The sequence below is a fragment of the Scardinius erythrophthalmus genome (genome assembly GCF_964197995.2).
Source record: "Scardinius erythrophthalmus genome assembly, chromosome: 8".
NCBI lineage: Eukaryota > Metazoa > Chordata > Actinopteri > Cypriniformes > Leuciscidae > Scardinius > Scardinius erythrophthalmus.
This window is the reverse complement of record NC_138228.1, coordinates 17,263,445-17,289,188: the sequence shown is the minus strand read 5'-3', so window position 1 is coordinate 17,289,188 and position 25,744 is coordinate 17,263,445. Positions and strand designations below refer to the sequence as shown.

General features: G+C 33.1%; 1 long non-coding RNA gene across 1 annotated transcript; it reads left to right on the top strand.

Moving 5' to 3' along the window:
* Positions 1 to 20,253: 20,253 nt before the first annotated feature.
* Positions 20,254 to 24,685, top strand: LOC308694490. Its single transcript, XR_014030602.1, has 3 exons — positions 20,254 to 21,098; positions 21,980 to 22,013; positions 23,712 to 24,685. It is a non-coding gene; the product is annotated as an uncharacterized lncRNA (long non-coding RNA).
* Positions 24,686 to 25,744: the final 1,059 nt, after the last annotated feature.

The following is a 25,744-nucleotide window of genomic DNA, read 5'->3' as shown; positions in this document are numbered from 1 at the left end:
GTAAATAATAATAAAAAAATTGGCTCAAAAACATATATATGCTGTTCGTGCTCCTCACCTCACAAAATAAGACAAAAAAGTATACCAAACATTTAACGTTGCTGTCAAATTATTATTTAAAATGACTGGTCTAACAGGGTGGAAAGAGGCATAACAGGGTGGAATAGAATATAACAGGGTGGAACACCAGTGTTAAAAGGTTCAGTGGATGAGCTTTTTGTCATTGTCCTGCATGGTTTGCCATCAGTAATGTGTGTAATTGCACCTATATAATACTGTTTCAAAACAATAAAATAAAAAAAAATCCAAATTTCCTTTGGGGGAGGGACACAAAAAATAGTTATGTGGTTCCTAATCACAATCAATTATGGTGGCTAAACAATTCTCTCTTCAGATGGCTAGAGAAATATTTACAAATTAGAGAAGACAGACATAATAAATTAAATTTTTATTTATTTATATTTGATTAAAAATAAAGATACTATAATTAATTTGAAATAACCAGATTAACAAACATATACAAAATCCCATTAGAATTTCCACCCTGTTAGTTTCACATTCCACCCTGTTAGGTGTATAGATCTAACAGGGTGGAATCTAACAGGGTGGAAAATTCTGAGCTAAGTTAGTCATAGCTCTTTGAGTGATCAACATTTAGCTAGCTAACCTTCTACAGATGAACAGAAATTTTATAACTATGTCAGATTTGTTTTTACATTTTTTTGATAGGAAAAACATTCTCACTAACGTAGCCTATAACAGGGTGGAACTTTAAGGTTGAGACAAGCAGGATAACATTTCAAAAACAACAAAAAAAGTTAGGAGTGAGAGTTGGAGCTTATCTCAGTTTGTACAGTTGAATTCAAGCGGGAAAAAGAAATGATGTCACTTCTTGAAAATGGTTTTAATGAAATTGCAGTCGGATTTGGAAGGCAGAAAAGTGCATTCTAACAGGGTGGAAGATGACTTCAGGGACGCAGTAATTGAAGAATTTTTTAAGAAAAAGACCTATATTTTCACATGATTTATATGTATGATTAGAGGCAGTTTAGCCTAGTTAATAACATAATTTAAAAATATTTTGAGTTTTTTGTCATTTCATTGTTTACATTTCTTGCAGAAGTTGATTACTGTGCACTGAGGACATGATAAAATTGAATGCATACATCAATTAAAATTGTGTAAAATACAAAATAGTATTTTTAATGTCTATTATCTCTGTTTAAATGGTAAGGAATATTTAAATCTACAATTTAAGCCATTTATTATAAATATGTGACTCATTTTAGAGAAAATATGAGTAAATAAATCATTGGGACAGGAAAGTCACCGCATACCAGGAATGACCCAATTGTAAATGCAGTGAAAATATATTAATGCCAGATCTGATGCCACTTCTGTGTCACCTATATATATGCACTGCAAAGATGGATTTTCATTTAATGATTTAATTTGACTGGTAACAGTGGTATTGTGTAATTATTCTAATAGAATTTAGTCTTTTCTCTCTGTTTTGCGTGCGTCATCATAATCATTAGTGTTGTTATTATTATTATTATTATTATTATTATTATTTATTTATTTATTTATTTATTTATTTATTTAATTAATTAATTAATTAATTAATTATTTTTTTGCCTCTGTCACAGTGTATTCTTAACCTGAATTAGCACTGTTCATAGAGGTACGGTAGGCAACACCAGTAGGTATCATGTAACACAAAATAAACATATTTTTTCTTCATGGATACATCATCTTAGTTTGGTTTTTATTTTGTTACCATTAGATCTGCAGACATCACTGGGTTTTAATTTGAGGTATAAAAACCTGACGATACCACATATTGAAACATACAAATTCATATAACATAAATTGCCTGTCATTTTCTTAATTTCTAAGTCAATAAAGTTAAATGAATAAATGTAGTGTAATGAAACAAACTATACCATTCAAAAGTATGGGGTCAGTAGTTTTTCAAAACAAATTAATACTTTCATTCAACAAGGAAGCATTAAATTGGTCAAAACTGACAGTAAAGACTTTAACATTGTAACAACAACAACAACAACAACAACAACAACAACAAAAATCTATTTAAAAAATGTATATGAATATGAACTTTCTGTTCAAAGAATCCTTTAAAAAATGATCACAGTTTCCCCAAAAATATGAAGCAGCACAACTGATTTCAACATTGATAATAATAATAATAGGCCTAATAATGATTGTTTCTTGAGCAGCAAGTCAGCATATAAAGAATGATTTCTAAGGATCACGTGACACTGAAGATTGGAGTAATGATGCTGAAAATGCATCTTTGCATCACAGAAAAAAAAAAAAAAAAACAAAAAAAAAAAACCTTTTATGTCCAAATAGAAACTGTTATTTAAAATTGTAATAATACATAACAATACTGTTGTTTATACTATATTTTAATCATCAAATAAATGCAGGCTGGGTAAGCATAAGAGACTTATTTCAAAAAACATTAAAAAAATCCAACTGACCGCAGGGTAATAACGCGCGGTCAAGATCTACGGGTAATAACGGAGAAATTTGGATGCTTCTCACTAGATCTCGCAGCGAAGTTATAATTTCTGTGGCGAATTCACATGCTTTCTTTAGCCTATATCTTTGTGTAGTGACAGAGTGTCGCTTGATCAAGATCGGCTCGCGCTGCACTGACGTTGGTCCAAACTGATAAACTGTCAGTGAAGCAGAAGCGCAAATGATTATCGCATGCATGATTGAGTTTGCCATTTGATGTTGGGCAGCGTTTGTTGTGTTCCCGCCAGCGCGACTGCTATCTAAACTTTGGTCGGCAGGACCGAGCCGAAAGCCAACAACGGTTCAATACGAATATATAATTATAATTTATTTCTGTGATCAAAGCTGAATTTTCAGCATCATTAGTCCAGTCTTCAGTGTCACGTGATCCTTCAGAAATCATTCTAATATGATATATGAATAATGGTCAAAAAGCATTCGTTGCTATTATCAATGTTGAAAACAGTTATTTACATTTTTTTAGGATTCTTTGATGAATAGAAAGATCTTTTTATTTATTTTTTTGTAGAAAGCCATTCTTTAAAGTGAATTTCGTTTTGTATAAATTGTATCTTAATTTTAATCAGTGTTTCATCAACCAGTTGCCTGGATTTAATAAATTAGAAGGCAAATATAGCAGATAATCTAATCATGGAGGCGCCGGCGCGATTGCATTGCTTGTGAACTGAAGAACTGAAGCTCGTGCACTGAAGCTCGCGTCTCGACGTGCAGATTCTAAATATTTTAAATGATTGAGTGGTTTTATTGTGTTTTAATGTTATATGAAATGTTACCAATAGTTATTTTCTCATTTTATGTCATTATCATGAAAAAAAAAAAAAAAAAAAAAAAAAGAAAGATTCGAATTCAGGCTGTTTATAGAAGGTGCTCGGCGGGCGACTGAGACTCCATGCGGGCTAGCAGGTGCCCGCGGGCACCCACCATGTTGGAGACCACTGGTGTTGTACAGTATAAATTTCTTGGACTATTTAAATAAACCAAAAAGGTCATCGAGCTGCGATGGCAGCACACTCAACCCAGATCAGCCGACCCATCTAGCGATCAATGGGGAGACGCCAGCCTGCCCGCTCTCAACGACTGATACTGAGAGCGCGCGGCGGCTATTTATATGGCAGACTCGACCTGTCTTTCTCTTCGACGGTAACTGGAAATTCAAACTGCGATTTTTCTCACGTTTTAATATACTCGCGCGATCAAATATATAGATGTGTTAAACACGATAAGAACACAAATTCTACGTTTATTCGTTAAAACAGTCGGTATTTCCCACATAATGCTTCTGCTTTGCAGCTGCTATTGGCGCACGTCACGATTTCTAAGCGCTGCTATTGGCGTACGTAATGTTTAGGTCACGATTATTAAGTATGTAAGGCGAACGGAACGGAACAGTTAAATTAACAATAAATTAACATTGTGAGTTACATTTAATAAACAATATTGTCAATATTGTTTGTTTTCCCTCTATTTTGCTGACGAGAATTTCAAAATAAAGCCATACCAGAGTCTCAATGCAACAGACAGCGGTTGAACCGAACCGTGAATTTTCTGAACCGTCGCATAATCCTATATAGTTCTACACTCAATTGTTATAATATTTCACAACATTGCTATTGGTTGTTGTATTTTTCAAAACTTGAAACGTATGCGTGTGTGTGTGTGTGTGTGTGTGTGTGTTGGATTTTTAAATGTTTTTGAAACAAGTCCCTTATGCTCACCCCACCCAGCCTGCATTTATTTGATTAAAATATATAGCCTGGGCTATAAACAACAGTAATAGGCCTACTGTGATATATTATTACAATTTTAAATAACAGTTTCTATTTGGACATATATTAAAAGTAGCCTACTTGTTTGTTTGTTTTTTCTCCTGATTTCTAATTTCAACGATCTCATAGCTTTATTTATGCAATTGGGTCATTCCTGGTATGCGGTGACATTTTGGCTTCATAAGTGTTGGAAAAAAAAAGTGCATGATTTTCATGTTTTTAGCATTCTACCAAAATAGTGACATGTTTACCTATAAGGAATACATATTGGTCAAGCTCAGGGACTCAAAAAATAATAATTATGGCTAGATTGTTCAGACACTGTCCATGAAAATATTCCACCCTGTTAGGGACATATACATAGTTATCACAACATGTTAATAATGTAAATGTTAAACAATAATAAACTTTTCTTGGGTAGTATATGTCCCTTATGCCATCTTAGAATTTTTTTTTCTTCTTGAAACAATTCAAAACAATTTTTGATGAATAGTATATGTCTTGATTATTAAAAACAGGTACTTTTTGTGCCCATTTTTGCAAATAATATGGTAAATAATAATAAAAAAATTGGCTCAAAAACATATATATGCTGTTCGTGCTCCTCACCTCACAAAATAAGACAAAAAAGTATACCAAACATTTAACGTTGCTGTCAAATTATTATTTAAAATGACTGGTCTAACAGGGTGGAAAGAGGCATAACAGGGTGGAATAGAATATAACAGGGTGGAACACCAGTGTTAAAAGGTTCAGTGGATGAGCTTTTTGTCATTGTCCTGCATGGTTTGCCATCAGTAATGTGTGTAATTGCACCTATATAATACTGTTTCAAAACAATAAAATAAAAAAAAATCCAAATTTCCTTTGGGGGAGGGACACAAAAAATAGTTATGTGGTTCCTAATCACAATCAATTATGGTGGCTAAACAATTCTCTCTTCAGATGGCTAGAGAAATATTTACAAATTAGAGAAGACAGACATAATAAATTAAATTTTTATTTATTTATATTTGATTAAAAATAAAGATACTATAATTAATTTGAAATAACCAGATTAACAAACATATACAAAATCCCATTAGAATTTCCACCCTGTTAGTTTCACATTCCACCCTGTTAGGTGTATAGATCTAACAGGGTGGAATCTAACAGGGTGGAAAATTCTGAGCTAAGTTAGTCATAGCTCTTTGAGTGATCAACATTTAGCTAGCTAACCTTCTACAGATGAACAGAAATTTTATAACTATGTCAGATTTGTTTTTACATTTTTTTGATAGGAAAAACATTCTCACTAACGTAGCCTATAACAGGGTGGAACTTTAAGGTTGAGACAAGCAGGATAACATTTCAAAAACAACAAAAAAAGTTAGGAGTGAGAGTTGGAGCTTATCTCAGTTTGTACAGTTGAATTCAAGCGGGAAAAAGAAATGATGTCACTTCTTGAAAATGGTTTTAATGAAATTGCAGTCGGATTTGGAAGGCAGAAAAGTGCATTCTAACAGGGTGGAAGATGACTTCAGGGACGCAGTAATTGAAGAATTTTTTAAGAAAAAGACCTATATTTTCACATGATTTATATGTATGATTAGAGGCAGTTTAGCCTAGTTAATAACATAATTTAAAAATATTTTGAGTTTTTTGTCATTTCATTGTTTACATTTCTTGCAGAAGTTGATTACTGTGCACTGAGGACATGATAAAATTGAATGCATACATCAATTAAAATTGTGTAAAATACAAAATAGTATTTTTAATGTCTATTATCTCTGTTTAAATGGTAAGGAATATTTAAATCTACAATTTAAGCCATTTATTATAAATATGTGACTCATTTTAGAGAAAATATGAGTAAATAAATCATTGGGACAGGAAAGTCACCGCATACCAGGAATGACCCAATTGTAAATGCAGTGAAAATATATTAATGCCAGATCTGATGCCACTTCTGTGTCACCTATATATATGCACTGCAAAGATGGATTTTCATTTAATGATTTAATTTGACTGGTAACAGTGGTATTGTGTAATTATTCTAATAGAATTTAGTCTTTTCTCTCTGTTTTGCGTGCGTCATCATAATCATTAGTGTTGTTATTATTATTATTATTATTATTATTTATTTATTTATTTATTTATTTATTTAATTAATTAATTAATTTTTTGCCTCTGTCACAGTGTATTCTTAACCTGAATTAGCACTGTTCATAGAGGTACGGTAGGCAACACCAGTAGGTATCATGTAACACAAAATAAACATATTTTTTCTTCATGGATACATCATCTTAGTTTGGTTTTTATTTTGTTACCATTAGATCTGCAGACATCACTGGGTTTTAATTTGAGGTATAAAAACCTGACGATACCACATATTGAAACATACAAATTCATATAACATAAATTGCCTGTCATTTTCTTAATTTCTAAGTCAATAAAGTTAAATGAATAAATGTAGTGTAATGAAACAAACTATACCATTCAAAAGTATGGGGTCAGTAGTTTTTCAAAACAAATTAATACTTTCATTCAACAAGGAAGCATTAAATTGGTCAAAACTGACAGTAAAGACTTTAACATTGTAACAACAACAACAACAACAAAAATCTATTTAAAAAATGTATATGAATATGAACTTTCTGTTCAAAGAATCCTTTAAAAAATGATCACAGTTTCCCCAAAAATATGAAGCAGCACAACTGATTTCAACATTGATAATAATAATAATAGGCCTAATAATGATTGTTTCTTGAGCAGCAAGTCAGCATATAAAGAATGATTTCTAAGGATCACGTGACACTGAAGATTGGAGTAATGATGCTGAAAATGCATCTTTGCATCACAGAAAAAAAAAAAAAAAAAAAAAAAAAAAAAACCTTTTATGTCCAAATAGAAACTGTTATTTAAAATTGTAATAATACATAACAATACTGTTGTTTATACTATATTTTAATCATCAAATAAATGCAGGCTGGGTAAGCATAAGAGACTTATTTCAAAAAACATTAAAAAAATCCAACTGACCGCAGGGTAATAACGCGCGGTCAAGATCTACGGGTAATAACGGAGAAATTTGGATGCTTCTCACTAGATCTCGCAGCGAAGTTATAATTTCTGTGGCGAATTCACATGCTTTCTTTAGCCTATATCTTTGTGTAGTGACAGAGTGTCGCTTGATCAAGATCGGCTCGCGCTGCACTGACGTTGGTCCAAACTGATAAACTGTCAGTGAAGCAGAAGCGCAAATGATTATCGCATGCATGATTGAGTTTGCCATTTGATGTTGGGCAGCGTTTGTTGTGTTCCCGCCAGCGCGACTGCTATCTAAACTTTGGTCGGCAGGACCGAGCCGAAAGCCAACAACGGTTCAATACGAATATATAATTATAATTTATTTCTGTGATCAAAGCTGAATTTTCAGCATCATTAGTCCAGTCTTCAGTGTCACGTGATCCTTCAGAAATCATTCTAATATGATATATGAATAATGGTCAAAAAGCATTCGTTGCTATTATCAATGTTGAAAACAGTTATTTACATTTTTTTAGGATTCTTTGATGAATAGAAAGATCTTTTTATTTATTTTTTTGTAGAAAGCCATTCTTTAAAGTGAATTTCGTTTTGTATAAATTGTATCTTAATTTTAATCAGTGTTTCATCAACCAGTTGCCTGGATTTAATAAATTAGAAGGCAAATATAGCAGATAATCTAATCATGGAGGCGCCGGCGCGATTGCATTGCTTGTGAACTGAAGAACTGAAGCTGGTGCACTGAAGCTCGCGTCTCGACGTGCAGATTCTAAATATTTTAAATGATTGAGTGGTTTTATTGTGTTTTAATGTTATATGAAATGTTACCAATAGTTATTTTCTCATTTTATGTCATTATCATGAAAAAAAAAAAAAAAAAAAAAAAAAGAAAGATTCGAATTCAGGCTGTTTATAGAAGGTGCTCGGCGGGCGACTGAGACTCCATGCGGGCTAGCAGGTGCCCGCGGGCACCCACCATGTTGGAGACCACTGGTGTTGTACAGTATAAATTTCTTGGACTATTTAAATAAACCAAAAAGGTCATCGAGCTGCGATGGCAGCACACTCAACCCAGATCAGCCGACCCATCTAGCGATCAATGGGGAGACGCCAGCCTGCCCGCTCTCAACGACTGATACTGAGAGCGCGCGGCGGCTATTTATATGGCAGACTCGACCTGTCTTTCTCTTCGACGGTAACTGGAAATTCAAACTGCGATTTTTCTCACGTTTTAATATACTCGCGCGATCAAATATATAGATGTGTTAAACACGATAAGAACACAAATTCTACGTTTATTCGTTAAAACAGTCGGTATTTCCCACATAATGCTTCTGCTTTGCAGCTGCTATTGGCGCACGTCACGATTTCTAAGCGCTGCTATTGGCGTACGTAATGTTTAGGTCACGATTATTAAGTATGTAAGGCGAACGGAACGGAACAGTTAAATTAACAATAAATTAACATTGTGAGTTACATTTAATAAACAATATTGTCAATATTGTTTGTTTTCCCTCTATTTTGCTGACGAGAATTTCAAAATAAAGCCATACCAGAGTCTCAATGCAACAGACAGCGGTTGAACCGAACCGTGAATTTTCTGAACCGTCGCATAATCCTATATAGTTCTACACTCAATTGTTATAATATTTCACAACATTGCTATTGGTTGTTGTATTTTTCAAAACTTGAAACGTATGCGTGTGTGTGTGTGTGTGTGTGTGTGTGTTGGATTTTTAAATGTTTTTGAAACAAGTCCCTTATGCTCACCCCACCCAGCCTGCATTTATTTGATTAAAATATATAGCCTGGGCTATAAACAACAGTAATAGGCCTACTGTGATATATTATTACAATTTTAAATAACAGTTTCTATTTGGACATATATTAAAAGTAGCCTACTTGTTTGTTTGTTTTTTCTCCTGATTTCTAATTTCAACGATCTCATAGCTTTATTTATGCAATTGGGTCATTCCTGGTATGCGGTGACATTTTGGCTTCATAAGTGTTGGAAAAAAAAAGTGCATGATTTTCATGTTTTTAGCATTCTACCAAAATAGTGACATGTTTACCTATAAGGAATACATATTGGTCAAGCTCAGGGACTCAAAAAATAATAATTATGGCTAGATTGTTCAGACACTGTCCATGAAAATATTCCACCCTGTTAGGGACATATACATAGTTATCACAACATGTTAATAATGTAAATGTTAAACAATAATAAACTTTTCTTGGGTAGTATATGTCCCTTATGCCATCTTAGAATTTTTTTTTCTTCTTGAAACAAGCAAAACAATTTTTGATGAATAGTATATGTCTTGATTATTAAAAACAGGTACTTTTTGTGCCCATTTTTGCAAATAATATGGTAAATAATAATAAAAAAATTGGCTCAAAAACATATATATGCTGTTCGTGCTCCTCACCTCACAAAATAAGACAAAAAAGTATACCAAACATTTAACGTTGCTGTCAAATTATTATTTAAAATGACTGGTCTAACAGGGTGGAAAGAGGCATAACAGGGTGGAATAGAATATAACAGGGTGGAACACCAGTGTTAAAAGGTTCAGTGGATGAGCTTTTTGTCATTGTCCTGCATGGTTTGCCATCAGTAATGTGTGTAATTGCACCTATATAATACTGTTTCAAAACAATAAAATAAAAAAAAATCCAAATTTCCTTTGGGGGAGGGACACAAAAAATAGTTATGTGGTTCCTAATCACAATCAATTATGGTGGCTAAACAATTCTCTCTTCAGATGGCTAGAGAAATATTTACAAATTAGAGAAGACAGACATAATAAATTAAATTTTTATTTATTTATATTTGATTAAAAATAAAGATACTATAATTAATTTGAAATAACCAGATTAACAAACATATACAAAATCCCATTAGAATTTCCACCCTGTTAGTTTCACATTCCACCCTGTTAGGTGTATAGATCTAACAGGGTGGAATCTAACAGGGTGGAAAATTCTGAGCTAAGTTAGTCATAGCTCTTTGAGTGATCAACATTTAGCTAGCTAACCTTCTACAGATGAACAGAAATTTTATAACTATGTCAGATTTGTTTTTACATTTTTTTGATAGGAAAAACATTCTCACTAACGTAGCCTATAACAGGGTGGAACTTTAAGGTTGAGACAAGCAGGATAACATTTCAAAAACAACAAAAAAAGTTAGGAGTGAGAGTTGGAGCTTATCTCAGTTTGTACAGTTGAATTCAAGCGGGAAAAAGAAATGATGTCACTTCTTGAAAATGGTTTTAATGAAATTGCAGTCGGATTTGGAAGGCAGAAAAGTGCATTCTAACAGGGTGGAAGATGACTTCAGGGACGCAGTAATTGAAGAATTTTTTAAGAAAAAGACCTATATTTTCACATGATTTATATGTATGATTAGAGGCAGTTTAGCCTAGTTAATAACATAATTTAAAAATATTTTGAGTTTTTTGTCATTTCATTGTTTACATTTCTTGCAGAAGTTGATTACTGTGCACTGAGGACATGATAAAATTGAATGCATACATCAATTAAAATTGTGTAAAATACAAAATAGTATTTTTAATGTCTATTATCTCTGTTTAAATGGTAAGGAATATTTAAATCTACAATTTAAGCCATTTATTATAAATATGTGACTCATTTTAGAGAAAATATGAGTAAATAAATCATTGGGACAGGAAAGTCACCGCATACCAGGAATGACCCAATTGTAAATGCAGTGAAAATATATTAATGCCAGATCTGATGCCACTTCTGTGTCACCTATATATATGCACTGCAAAGATGGATTTTCATTTAATGATTTAATTTGACTGGTAACAGTGGTATTGTGTAATTATTCTAATAGAATTTAGTCTTTTCTCTCTGTTTTGCGTGCGTCATCATAATCATTAGTGTTGTTATTATTATTATTATTATTATTATTTATTTATTTATTTATTTATTTATTTAATTAATTAATTAATTTTTTGCCTCTGTCACAGTGTATTCTTAACCTGAATTAGCACTGTTCATAGAGGTACGGTAGGCAACACCAGTAGGTATCATGTAACACAAAATAAACATATTTTTTCTTCATGGATACATCATCTTAGTTTGGTTTTTATTTTGTTACCATTAGATCTGCAGACATCACTGGGTTTTAATTTGAGGTATAAAAACCTGACGATACCACATATTGAAACATACAAATTCATATAACATAAATTGCCTGTCATTTTCTTAATTTCTAAGTCAATAAAGTTAAATGAATAAATGTAGTGTAATGAAACAAACTATACCATTCAAAAGTATGGGGTCAGTAGTTTTTCAAAACAAATTAATACTTTCATTCAACAAGGAAGCATTAAATTGGTCAAAACTGACAGTAAAGACTTTAACATTGTAACAACAACAACAACAACAAAAATCTATTTAAAAAATGTATATGAATATGAACTTTCTGTTCAAAGAATCCTTTAAAAAATGATCACAGTTTCCCCAAAAATATGAAGCAGCACAACTGATTTCAACATTGATAATAATAATAATAGGCCTAATAATGATTGTTTCTTGAGCAGCAAGTCAGCATATAAAGAATGATTTCTAAGGATCACGTGACACTGAAGATTGGAGTAATGATGCTGAAAATGCATCTTTGCATCACAGAAAAAAAAAAAAAAAAAAAAAAAAAAAAAAACCTTTTATGTCCAAATAGAAACTGTTATTTAAAATTGTAATAATACATAACAATACTGTTGTTTATACTACATTTTAATCATCAAATAAATGCAGGCTGGGTAAGCATAAGAGACTTATTTCAAAAAACATTAAAAAAATCCAACTGACCGCAGGGTAATAACGCGCGGTCAAGATCTACGGGTAATAACGGAGAAATTTGGATGCTTCTCACTAGATCTCGCAGCGAAGTTATAATTTCTGTGGCGAATTCACATGCTTTCTTTAGCCTATATCTTTGTGTAGTAACAGAGTGTCGCTTGATCAAGATCGGCTCGCGCTGCACTGACGTTGGTCCAAACTGATAAACTGTCAGTGAAGCAGAAGCGCAAATGATTATCGCATGCATGATTGAGTTTGCCATTTGATGTTGGGCAGCGTTTGTTGTGTTCCCGCCAGCGCGACTGCTATCTAAACTTTGGTCGGCAGGACCGAGCCGAAAGCCAACAACGGTTCAATACGAATATATAATTATAATTTATTTCTGTGATCAAAGCTGAATTTTCAGCATCATTAGTCCAGTCTTCAGTGTCACGTGATCCTTCAGAAATCATTCTAATATGATATATGAATAATGGTCAAAAAGCATTCGTTGCTATTATCAATGTTGAAAACAGTTATTTACATTTTTTTAGGATTCTTTGATGAATAGAAAGATCTTTTTATTTATTTTTTTGTAGAAAGCCATTCTTTAAAGTGAATTTCGTTTTGTATAAATTGTATCTTAATTTTAATCAGTGTTTCATCAACCAGTTGCCTGGATTTAATAAATTAGAAGGCAAATATAGCAGATAATCTAATCATGGAGGCGCCGGCGCGATTGCATTGCTTGTGAACTGAAGAACTGAAGCTGGTGCACTGAAGCTCGCGTCTCGACGTGCAGATTCTAAATATTTTAAATGATTGAGTGGTTTTATTGTGTTTTAATGTTATATGAAATGTTACCAATAGTTATTTTCTCATTTTATGTCATTATCATGAAAAAAAAAAAAAAAAAAAAAAAAAGAAAGATTCGAATTCAGGCTGTTTATAGAAGGTGCTCGGCGGGCGACTGAGACTCCATGCGGGCTAGCAGGTGCCCGCGGGCACCCACCATGTTGGAGACCACTGGTGTTGTACAGTATAAATTTCTTGGACTATTTAAATAAACCAAAAAGGTCATCGAGCTGCGATGGCAGCACACTCAACCCAGATCAGCCGACCCATCTAGCGATCAATGGGGAGACGCCAGCCTGCCCGCTCTCAACGACTGATACTGAGAGCGCGCGGCGGCTATTTATATGGCAGACTCGACCTGTCTTTCTCTTCGACGGTAACTGGAAATTCAAACTGCGATTTTTCTCACGTTTTAATATACTCGCGCGATCAAATATATAGATGTGTTAAACACGATAAGAACACAAATTCTACGTTTATTCGTTAAAACAGTCGGTATTTCCCACATAATGCTTCTGCTTTGCAGCTGCTATTGGCGCACGTCACGATTTCTAAGCGCTGCTATTGGCGTACGTAATGTTTAGGTCACGATTATTAAGTATGTAAGGCGAACGGAACGGAACAGTTAAATTAACAATAAATTAACATTGTGAGTTACATTTAATAAACAATATTGTCAATATTGTTTGTTTTCCCTCTATTTTGCTGACGAGAATTTCAAAATAAAGCCATACCAGAGTCTCAATGCAACAGACAGCGGTTGAACCGAACCGTGAATTTTCTGAACCGTCGCATAATCCTATATAGTTCTACACTCAATTGTTATAATATTTCACAACATTGCTATTGGTTGTTGTATTTTTCAAAACTTGAAACGTATGCGTGTGTGTGTGTGTGTGTGTGTGTGTGTTGGATTTTTAAATGTTTTTGAAACAAGTCCCTTATGCTCACCCCACCCAGCCTGCATTTATTTGATTAAAATATATAGCCTGGGCTATAAACAACAGTAATAGGCCTACTGTGATATATTATTACAATTTTAAATAACAGTTTCTATTTGGACATATATTAAAAGTAGCCTACTTGTTTGTTTGTTTTTTCTCCTGATTTCTAATTTCAACGATCTCATAGCTTTATTTATGCAATTGGGTCATTCCTGGTATGCGGTGACATTTTGGCTTCATAAGTGTTGGAAAAAAAAAGTGCATGATTTTCATGTTTTTAGCATTCTACCAAAATAGTGACATGTTTACCTATAAGGAATACATATTGGTCAAGCTCAGGGACTCAAAAAATAATAATTATGGCTAGATTGTTCAGACACTGTCCATGAAAATATTCCACCCTGTTAGGGACATATACATAGTTATCACAACATGTTAATAATGTAAATGTTAAACAATAATAAACTTTTCTTGGGTAGTATATGTCCCTTATGCCATCTTAGAATTTTTTTTTCTTCTTGAAACAAGCAAAACAATTTTTGATGAATAGTATATGTCTTGATTATTAAAAACAGGTACTTTTTGTGCCCATTTTTGCAAATAATATGGTAAATAATAATAAAAAAATTGGCTCAAAAACATATATATGCTGTTCGTGCTCCTCACCTCACAAAATAAGACAAAAAAGTATACCAAACATTTAACGTTGCTGTCAAATTATTATTTAAAATGACTGGTCTAACAGGGTGGAAAGAGGCATAACAGGGTGGAATAGAATATAACAGGGTGGAACACCAGTGTTAAAAGGTTCAGTGGATGAGCTTTTTGTCATTGTCCTGCATGGTTTGCCATCAGTAATGTGTGTAATTGCACCTATATAATACTGTTTCAAAACAATAAAATAAAAAAAAATCCAAATTTCCTTTGGGGGAGGGACACAAAAAATAGTTATGTGGTTCCTAATCACAATCAATTATGGTGGCTAAACAATTCTCTCTTCAGATGGCTAGAGAAATATTTACAAATTAGAGAAGACAGACATAATAAATTAAATTTTTATTTATTTATATTTGATTAAAAATAAAGATACTATAATTAATTTGAAATAACCAGATTAACAAACATATACAAAATCCCATTAGAATTTCCACCCTGTTAGTTTCACATTCCACCCTGTTAGGTGTATAGATCTAACAGGGTGGAATCTAACAGGGTGGAAAATTCTGAGCTAAGTTAGTCATAGCTCTTTGAGTGATCAACATTTAGCTAGCTAACCTTCTACAGATGAACAGAAATTTTATAACTATGTCAGATTTGTTTTTACATTTTTTTGATAGGAAAAACATTCTCACTAACGTAGCCTATAACAGGGTGGAACTTTAAGGTTGAGACAAGCAGGATAACATTTCAAAAACAACAAAAAAAGTTAGGAGTGAGAGTTGGAGCTTATCTCAGTTTGTACAGTTGAATTCAAGCGGGAAAAAGAAATGATGTCACTTCTTGAAAATGGTTTTAATGAAATTGCAGTCGGATTTGGAAGGCAGAAAAGTGCATTCTAACAGGGTGGAAGATGACTTCAGGGACGCAGTAATTGAAGAATTTTTTAAGAAAAAGACCTATATTTTCACATGATTTATATGTATGATTAGAGGCAGTTTAGCCTAGTTAATAACATAATTTAAAAATATTTTGAGTTTTTTGTCATTTCATTGTTTACATTTCTTGCAGAAGTTGATTACTGTGCACTGAGGACATGATAAAATTGAATGCATACATCAATTAAAATTGTGTAAAATACAAAATAGTATTTTTAATGTCTATTATCTCTGTTTAAATGGTAAGGAATATTTAAATCTACAATTTAAGCCATTTATTATAAATATGTGACTCATTTTAGAGAAAATATGAGTAAATAAATCATTGGGACAGGAAAGTCACCGCATACCAGGAATGACCCAATTGTAAATGCAGTGAAAATATATTAATGCCAGATCTGATGCCACTTCTGTGTCACCTATATATATGCACTGCAAAGATGGATTTTCATTTAATGATTTAATTTGACTGGTAACAGTGGTATTGTGTAATTATTCTAATAGAATTTAGTCTTTTCTCTCTGTTTTGCGTGCGTCATCATAATCATTAGTGTTGTTATTATTATTATTATTATTATTATTTATTTATTTATTTATTTATTTATTTAATTAATTAATTAATTTTTTGCCTCTGTCACAGTGTATTCTTAACCTGAATTAGCACTGTTCATAGAGGTACGGTAGGCAACACCAGTAGGTATCATGTAACACAAAATAAACATATTTTTTCTTCATGGATACATCATCTTAGTTTGGTTTTTATTTTGTTACCATTAGATCTGCAGACATCACTGGGTTTTAATTTGAGGTATAAAAACCTGACGATACCACATATTGAAACATACAAATTCATATAACATAAATTGCCTGTCATTTTCTTAATTTCTAAGTCAATAAAGTTAAATGAATAAATGTAGTGTAATGAAACAAACTATACCATTCAAAAGTATGGGGTCAGTAGTTTTTCAAAACAAATTAATACTTTCATTCAACAAGGAAGCATTAAATTGGTCAAAACTGACAGTAAAGACTTTAACATTGTAACAACAACAACAACAACAAAAATCTATTTAAAAAATGTATATGAATATGAACTTTCTGTTCAAAGAATCCTTTAAAAAATGATCACAGTTTCCCCAAAAATATGAAGCAGCACAACTGATTTCAACATTGATAATAATAATAATAGGCCTAATAATGATTGTTTCTTGAGCAGCAAGTCAGCATATAAAGAATGATTTCTAAGGATCACGTGACACTGAAGATTGGAGTAATGATGCTGAAAATGCATCTTTGCATCACAGAAAAAAAAAAAAAAAAAAAAAAAAAAAAAAACCTTTTATGTCCAAATAGAAACTGTTATTTAAAATTGTAATAATACATAACAATACTGTTGTTTATACTACATTTTAATCATCAAATAAATGCAGGCTGGGTAAGCATAAGAGACTTATTTCAAAAAACATTAAAAAAATCCAACTGACCGCAGGGTAATAACGCGCGGTCAAGATCTACGGGTAATAACGGAGAAATTTGGATGCTTCTCACTAGATCTCGCAGCGAAGTTATAATTTCTGTGGCGAATTCACATGCTTTCTTTAGCCTATATCTTTGTGTAGTAACAGAGTGTCGCTTGATCAAGATCGGCTCGCGCTGCACTGACGTTGGTCCAAACTGATAAACTGTCAGTGAAGCAGAAGCGCAAATGATTATCGCATGCATGATTGAGTTTGCCATTTGATGTTGGGCAGCGTTTGTTGTGTTCCCGCCAGCGCGACTGCTATCTAAACTTTGGTCGGCAGGACCGAGCCGAAAGCCAACAACGGTTCAATACGAATATATAATTATAATTTATTTCTGTGATCAAAGCTGAATTTTCAGCATCATTAGTCCAGTCTTCAGTGTCACGTGATCCTTCAGAAATCATTCTAATATGATATATGAATAATGGTCAAAAAGCATTCGTTGCTATTATCAATGTTGAAAACAGTTATTTACATTTTTTTAGGATTCTTTGATGAATAGAAAGATCTTTTTATTTATTTTTTTGTAGAAAGCCATTCTTTAAAGTGAATTTCGTTTTGTATAAATTGTATCTTAATTTTAATCAGTGTTTCATCAACCAGTTGCCTGGATTTAATAAATTAGAAGGCAAATATAGCAGATAATCTAATCATGGAGGCGCCGGCGCGATTGCATTGCTTGTGAACTGAAGAACTGAAGCTGGTGCACTGAAGCTCGCGTCTCGACGTGCAGATTCTAAATATTTTAAATGATTGAGTGGTTTTATTGTGTTTTAATGTTATATGAAATGTTACCAATAGTTATTTTCTCATTTTATGTCATTATCATGAAAAAAAAAAAAAAAAAAAAAAGAAAGATTCGAATTCAGGCTGTTTATAGAAGGTGCTCGGCGGGCGACTGAGACTCCATGCGGGCTAGCAGGTGCCCGCGGGCACCCACCATGTTGGAGACCACTGGTGTTGTACAGTATAAATTTCTTGGACTATTTAAATAAACCAAAAAGGTCATCGAGCTGCGATGGCAGCACACTCAACCCAGATCAGCCGACCCATCTAGCGATCAATGGGGAGACGCCAGCCTGCCCGCTCTCAACGACTGATACTGAGAGCGCGCGGCGGCTATTTATATGGCAGACTCGACCTGTCTTTCTCTTCGACGGTAACTGGAAATTCAAACTGCGATTTTTCTCACGTTTTAATATACTCGCGCGATCAAATATATAGATGTGTTAAACACGATAAGAACACAAATTCTACGTTTATTCGTTAAAACAGTCGGTATTTCCCACATAATGCTTCTGCTTTGCAGCTGCTATTGGCGCACGTCACGATTTCTAAGCGCTGCTATTGGCGTACGTAATGTTTAGGTCACGATTATTAAGTATGTAAGGCGAACGGAACGGAACAGTTAAATTAACAATAAATTAACATTGTGAGTTACATTTAATAAACAATATTGTCAATATTGTTTGTTTTCCCTCTATTTTGCTGACGAGAATTTCAAAATAAAGCCATACCAGAGTCTCAATGCAACAGACAGCGGTTGAACCGAACCGTGAATTTTCTGAACCGTCGCATAATCCTATATAGTTCTACACTCAATTGTTATAATATTTCACAACATTGCTATTGGTTGTTGTATTTTTCAAAACTTGAAACGTATGCGTGTGTGTGTGTGTGTGTGTGTGTGTTGGATTTTTAAATGTTTTTGAAACAAGTCCCTTATGCTCACCCCACCCAGCCTGCATTTATTTGATTAAAATATATAGCCTGGGCTATAAACAACAGTAATAGGCCTACTGTGATATATTATTACAATTTTAAATAACAGTTTCTATTTGGACATATATTAAAAGTAGCCTACTTGTTTGTTTGTTTTTTCTCCTGATTTCTAATTTCAACGATCTCATAGCTTTATTTATGCAATTGGGTCATTCCTGGTATGCGGTGACATTTTGGCTTCATAAGTGTTGGAAAAAAAAAGTGCATGATTTTCATGTTTTTAGCATTCTACCAAAATAGTGACATGTTTACCTATAAGGAATACATATTGGTCAAGCTCAGGGACTCAAAAAATAATAATTATGGCTAGATTGTTCAGACACTGTCCATGAAAATATTCCACCCTGTTAGGGACATATACATAGTTATCACAACATGTTAATAATGTAAATGTTAAACAATAATAAACTTTTCTTGGGTAGTATATGTCCCTTATGCCATCTTAGAATTTTTTTTTCTTCTTGAAACAATTCAAAACAATTTTTGATGAATAGTATATGTCTTGATTATTAAAAACAGGTACTTTTTGTGCCCATTTTTGCAAATAATATGGTAAATAATAATAAAAAAATTGGCTCAAAAACATATATATGCTGTTCGTGCTCCTCACCTCACAAAATAAGACAAAAAAGTATACCAAACATTTAACGTTGCTGTCAAATTATTATTTAAAATGACTGGTCTAACAGGGTGGAAAGAGGCATAACAGGGTGGAATAGAATATAACAGGGTGGAACACCAGTGTTAAAAGGTTCAGTGGATGAGCTTTTTGTCATTGTCCTGCATGGTTTGCCATCAGTAATGTGTGTAATTGCACCTATATAATACTGTTTCAAAACAATAAAATAAAAAAAAATCCAAATTTCCTTTGGGGGAGGGACACAAAAAATAGTTATGTGGTTCCTAATCACAATCAATTATGGTGGCTAAACAATTCTCTCTTCAGATGGCTAGAGAAATATTTACAAATTAGAGAAGACAGACATAATAAATTAAATTTTTATTTATTTATATTTGATTAAAAATAAAGATACTATAATTAATTTGAAATAACCAGATTAACAAACATATACAAAATCCCATTAGAATTTCCACCCTGTTAGTTTCACATTCCACCCTGTTAGGTGTATAGATCTAACAGGGTGGAATCTAACAGGGTGGAAAATTCTGAGCTAAGTTAGTCATAGCTCTTTGAGTGATCAACATTTAGCTAGCTAACCTTCTACAGATGAACAGAAATTTTATAACTATGTCAGATTTGTTTTTACATTTTTTTGATAGGAAAAACATTCTCACTAACGTACACTGTAAAAAAAAACTGTAAATTTACAGGAAACAGTCTGTATTTTTTAACAGAATTTTGTCGTTTTGTCATTATACAGTGAATACCTGTTATTTTACAGATATTTGTTGTAATTTAAAGGTCCACTATTAAATTTACAGGTAATTGCTTTTATTTTGGTTTTACATTAATTTTACGTTTTTTAAAGGAAATTCTCTGTAATTTTATAGGGTTATGTGTAATTTTACATAAAAAATTAAGTAATATTTTACAGATTATTTCTGTGGAATTAGAAAACAAAGAAAATAAGGTATAACTGCAGAAATCAGCAGTCACTAAACATGTTTTCCTTAAAGATTATTAAGCATGTGGGGGTTAAAGTGAGTTTTAAGATTTGTACACACATTAGGCAAGCCTATTTAATTATTTATAGTCTTTTAATTTTGTCTTGCAAATAGATGTTCATTTTGATCATCATTTGTAGGCTATTTGCCCGAAAAATTCATTTAGGCCTATATTTTATGTCTTTTATTAATCGTTTTTCCAAATCTGCGTGGCTTTGTGTGCGTTTGTATGTGTGTGTGTGTGTGTGTGTGTGTGTGTGTGTGCCCGCGCGCGCGCGCGCAGATTGAAATTATCCGCCATTACGGTTCGTTGCTGCTAGTCCCTCCCACAACAGTTAGCTACAGATCTGTCTCTGTCGTCGATCTGTGTCAAGGGCAAGCGGGAGATTTGAAGTTTCAGTCTACGCTCGTGAAGTAGTCGTGGATTGTGATCACAGTGGTTCAAAGCTATAATCGTATTCGACAGAAGCAGCCAGCCGTGAGCAGGAGCGCTGAACACATATTAGTTGTTTGTAGTCTGGGTGTCAGTCCAGAAATAACGCGCCCGGTGGCCTGGTTCGTCGTCACAGCAGACCTCATCCCGACCGATCAACGGCTGAGGTAAGAGTCTCATACTACATGTGTGTACGATATTTTATATTACATTTGTGTTAAGTGGTTAGACAGTTTCCATGCTAACGTTAGCATTCTTAAATGATGTTCAGTTATAACTGGGTCAGGGCAAAACACTGAAAATGCAGCATGCGTTTTTAATTATCGATCTGTGTTAAGAAAGATCAGTTGAACCCAACCCACATCTCTACTTGTTAACTTAAAGACCTAAAACAATCTTTAGTAGACTTGTTATTCATATTAAAGTCCATAATTGTGTATAAAATCTTCGTTATGATAGTCAGTAACATTAAACCAATAAATGGCGGGATATTTTGAAACACTGTCTGGAAGCTGAAAACTTTTCTCTTAAAAAACATACTTTATTTTATTATAATAAAATTGTAGTAAACACGTTTTTAGCTTATTTTTTACCATTCTAATAGCCACAGTTTTACTAAAAATAGGCCTACCGTGTTTCTTTTGTTTATTTCGTAATAGTTAACATGACTAACTTTATTAAGACCGTTAAGAAATCGAAATACTGTAACTTAACGTACTTGTTGATGATACAGGACTACTAGAATATGAATACAACATGATGAACCCCTAGGACCTAGGTGTGCAGCTTGGTCACAGTAAATCATATTCATTTAACATTACTTTCTATAAATGTAACTTAGCTAAAATCACATGGCAGCTCAAAATATTACTGTTAGCCTTTCCAGCTCAGCTTCAAGATCATAGTCATTTGAGTTTTTGCATTGTCCCAATGGAACATATTCTGACATGTGTAAATCTAATACTGAGTTTTAAAATAACTTGTGTGTGTGTGTGTGTGTGTGTGTGTGTGTGTGTGTGTGTGTGTGTGTGTGTGTGTGTGATTTCAGGTCACGTGGAAAGCAGATGATCATGGCAAACAAGGTATGGGAAGAATTCATTAAAACATAAAAATCATAACGGTTCTGATTCCATATGTTCATAATTCCATATGATTGCACTAAAAGTATGCACAAGGTTTGGATTTTCTACAGCAAGATTACGATTGTGTTAGATTCCACCCATCTTTCTTTCTTTTTTAAATTTTTTTAACTACCCACTAAGCAAAATGATGTCCGAAAGACTTCTTTTCAATGTCTTTGTTACAAAAATCAGACGTTGAAATGCCGTCCACTGAGGAGCCAGAATGAAAGTTATGACGTCTTTTTTTGACGTGTTCTGCACGTCCGATATAGACGTTCATCGAACCTTCGTACAAGGTTAAAACTAGTTCAGATGTGGCCATTGTGGACATATTTCAACATCATTTATGGTCTCATTTAGACATAATTACTTTGACTATTGCTGTCTTATGATCTTACTGAGAATTAACAGAGGTTTAGATGTTGATATTAGTTTAATTTGAAGTGTCACCATTGTGGCGATCTGTGTTTGCTTTAGTTGGGCTCTTGGTTCCCGTTCCTTTTATTTTAACTTTTCTTTGGCTGCTGTAACAGTGTGTTTGTGTAACACAATTGTTGTGGCAGAGAAAGCCTAGAAAAAGTTTGAGGTGTTATCAGTTCAATGTTGATGATGACATAATTATCACAAAATGGGCCTTTAATATTGTGTTTAAAGTTTTGTGTTTATATTTGCCATTAATAACCACCAACCTTTTGGAACTGCATTATTGGTGAAGGTGTATTTATTTGAAGGTGTATAAAAAGCATGTGCACATTATGTTTTGAGCAAGAGTATCATACAGTCACACACAGACATCAAGACTTTGGATATGAATCACAACAACGATGACAACCAAAAAAAGCTTGGGAATTAAGGATGAGTTTTGTACTTTTTTTAAATTGTCACCATTGTTGGAAATCATATGCACAATCTTGATGTCTGTGTGTGACTGTATGATACTCATGCTCAAAACATCATGTGCACATGCTTTTTATACACCTTCAAATAAGTGATCATTTTAATGTTTTTGGCACCAATAATGCAGTTCCACAAGGTTGTTGGTTATTAATGGCAAATATAAACACAAAACTTTAAACACAATATTAAAGGCCCATTTTTGTGATAATTATGTCATCATCAACATTGAACTGATAACACCTCAAACTTTTTCTTGGCTTTCTCTGCCACAACAATTGTGTTACACAAACACACTGTTACAGCAGCCAAAGAAAAGTTAAAGTAAAAGGAACGGGAACCAAGAGCCCAACTAAAGCAAACACGGATCGCCACAATGGTGACACTTCAAATTAAACTAATATCAACATCTAAACCTCTGTTCATTCTCCCTAAGATCATCTGACAGCAATAATCAAAGTAATTATGTCTAAATGAGACCATAAATGATGTTGAAATATGTCCACAATGGCCACATCTGAACTAGTTTTAACCTTGTACGAAGGTTCGATGAACGTCTATATCGGACGTGCAGAACACGTCAAAAAAAGACGTCATAACTTTCATTCTGGCTCCTCAGTGGACGGCATTTCAACCTTTGATTTTTGTAACAAAGACATTGAAAGGAAGTCTTTCGGACATCATTTTGCTTATTGGGGCTCTGTCATTTAGAAACATGACTTTTCCTATCACTACTATCTTAATGACACATATCTTTTAATCCAGCTAGATGATCTGACGGTTGCTGCTCGCATCTCAGCCTACCTGATGGAAAATTCTTGCTGGATGAATGACCTTCCCCTTTAAATCAGCCTTGCCAAGACAGAACTGCTTATGGTTCAGCTTTCAGCCAAAACATACTTGCTGTGATCCTGCTGATTTGCCTTATCATTAGGAGGATCAGGCCCTTCCTATCGGAGCTACACAACTCTCTTGTTCTATCCAGACTGGGCTATTGTAATGCTCTCCTGGCAGCTCTTCCAGTGTCAGTCAAACCTCTGCAACTGATCCAGATGCTGCAGCAAGAGTTGTCTTTAAAGGTAGCCCTATGCCTAAACTCACTGCTTCCGATCTATGTGTCCTCCAGAAGCTTGTGCTCTGCAAGTAAACGGCGCCTTGTGGTGCCATCATCCCAAAGAGACACAAAACCACTTTCACTGACATTTACCTGGACTGTTTCCTGGTGGTGGAATGACCGGCGCAACGCAACACATTTTCAAGAAACTGCTAAAGATCCATCTTTTTCATAAACACTTCACCCAATAATACTAAATCTTTGTAAAAAAAAAAAAAAAAAAACACCTTTCTATGTGTACTGTACTAGACTAACTGGGACTTGTCACTGCACTTGTTGCTTTTTATTATCTTTAATTATTATCTTAATTGGTTAGTCACTTTGGATAAAATGTAATTGTAAATGTTAAAATAAGTTATACTGTAAAGGTATACGGTAATTGCTTTTTATTGTGGATATTTTTACATGTTCTAAATTATATACTAAGCTTCTATTTCCTATCAATCACTTATCTTGATGTTTAGTGTTTGTTCAATTACTAATACTGTAAATATGCAGGTAATTTGTACTCATACATTTAGTTAATTTAAAAGAAATTGACTGTACATTTGCTATTATTAAGTACTTAATTAGAGATGTTGTGAAATTGGATCTGTACAAATAAAAAATAAAACTGTAAATTTACAAACATTTGTATTTGAATTTATGTACTTGTGTGCATTTTTTATACATAATTTCATTGTTATTTTACACATAAAAACTATATTAAAAGAAAATTACTGTAGATAGACAGCATTATTATATAAAATAATTTTATAAAACCTTAAATTTACAGTATTTAATTGTTTTAAATGTGTATATGACTTTTTAAAACATTAAAAATCCCAATAATTACATAAGATTTAATGTAATATTAAAGATATAATCTGTTATTTAATTATGGAAAATTACTGTATTTTAACGAGATTGTTTTTTGCCGTTATTTTACGGTAATTTTCTGGCGCCCCAGCTGCCGGAATAATACCGTTTTTTTACAGATTTTTTTTTTACAGTGTAGCCTATAACAGGGTGGAACTTTAAGGTTGAGACAAGCAGGATAACATTTCAAAAACAACAAAAAAAGTTAGGAGTGAGAGTTGGAGCTTATCTCAGTTTGTACAGTTGAATTCAAGCGGGAAAAAGAAATGATGTCACTTCTTGAAAATGGTTTTAATGAAATTGCAGTCGGATTTGGAAGGCAGAAAAGTGCATTCTAACAGGGTGGAAGATGACTTCAGGGACGCAGTAATTGAAGAATTTTTTAAGAAAAAGACCTATATTTTCACATGATTTATATGTATGATTAGAGGCAGTTTAGCCTAGTTAATAACATAATTTAAAAATATTTTGAGTTTTTTGTCATTTCATTGTTTACATTTCTTGCAGAAGTTGATTACTGTGCACTGAGGACATGATAAAATTGAATGCATACATCAATTAAAATTGTGTAAAATACAAAATAGTATTTTTAATGTCTATTATCTCTGTTTAAATGGTAAGGAATATTTAAATCTACAATTTAAGCCATTTATTATAAATATGTGACTCATTTTAGAGAAAATATGAGTAAATAAATCATTGGGACAGGAAAGTCACCGCATACCAGGAATGACCCAATTGTAAATGCAGTGAAAATATATTAATGCCAGATCTGATGCCACTTCTGTGTCACCTATATATATGCACTGCAAAGATGGATTTTCAT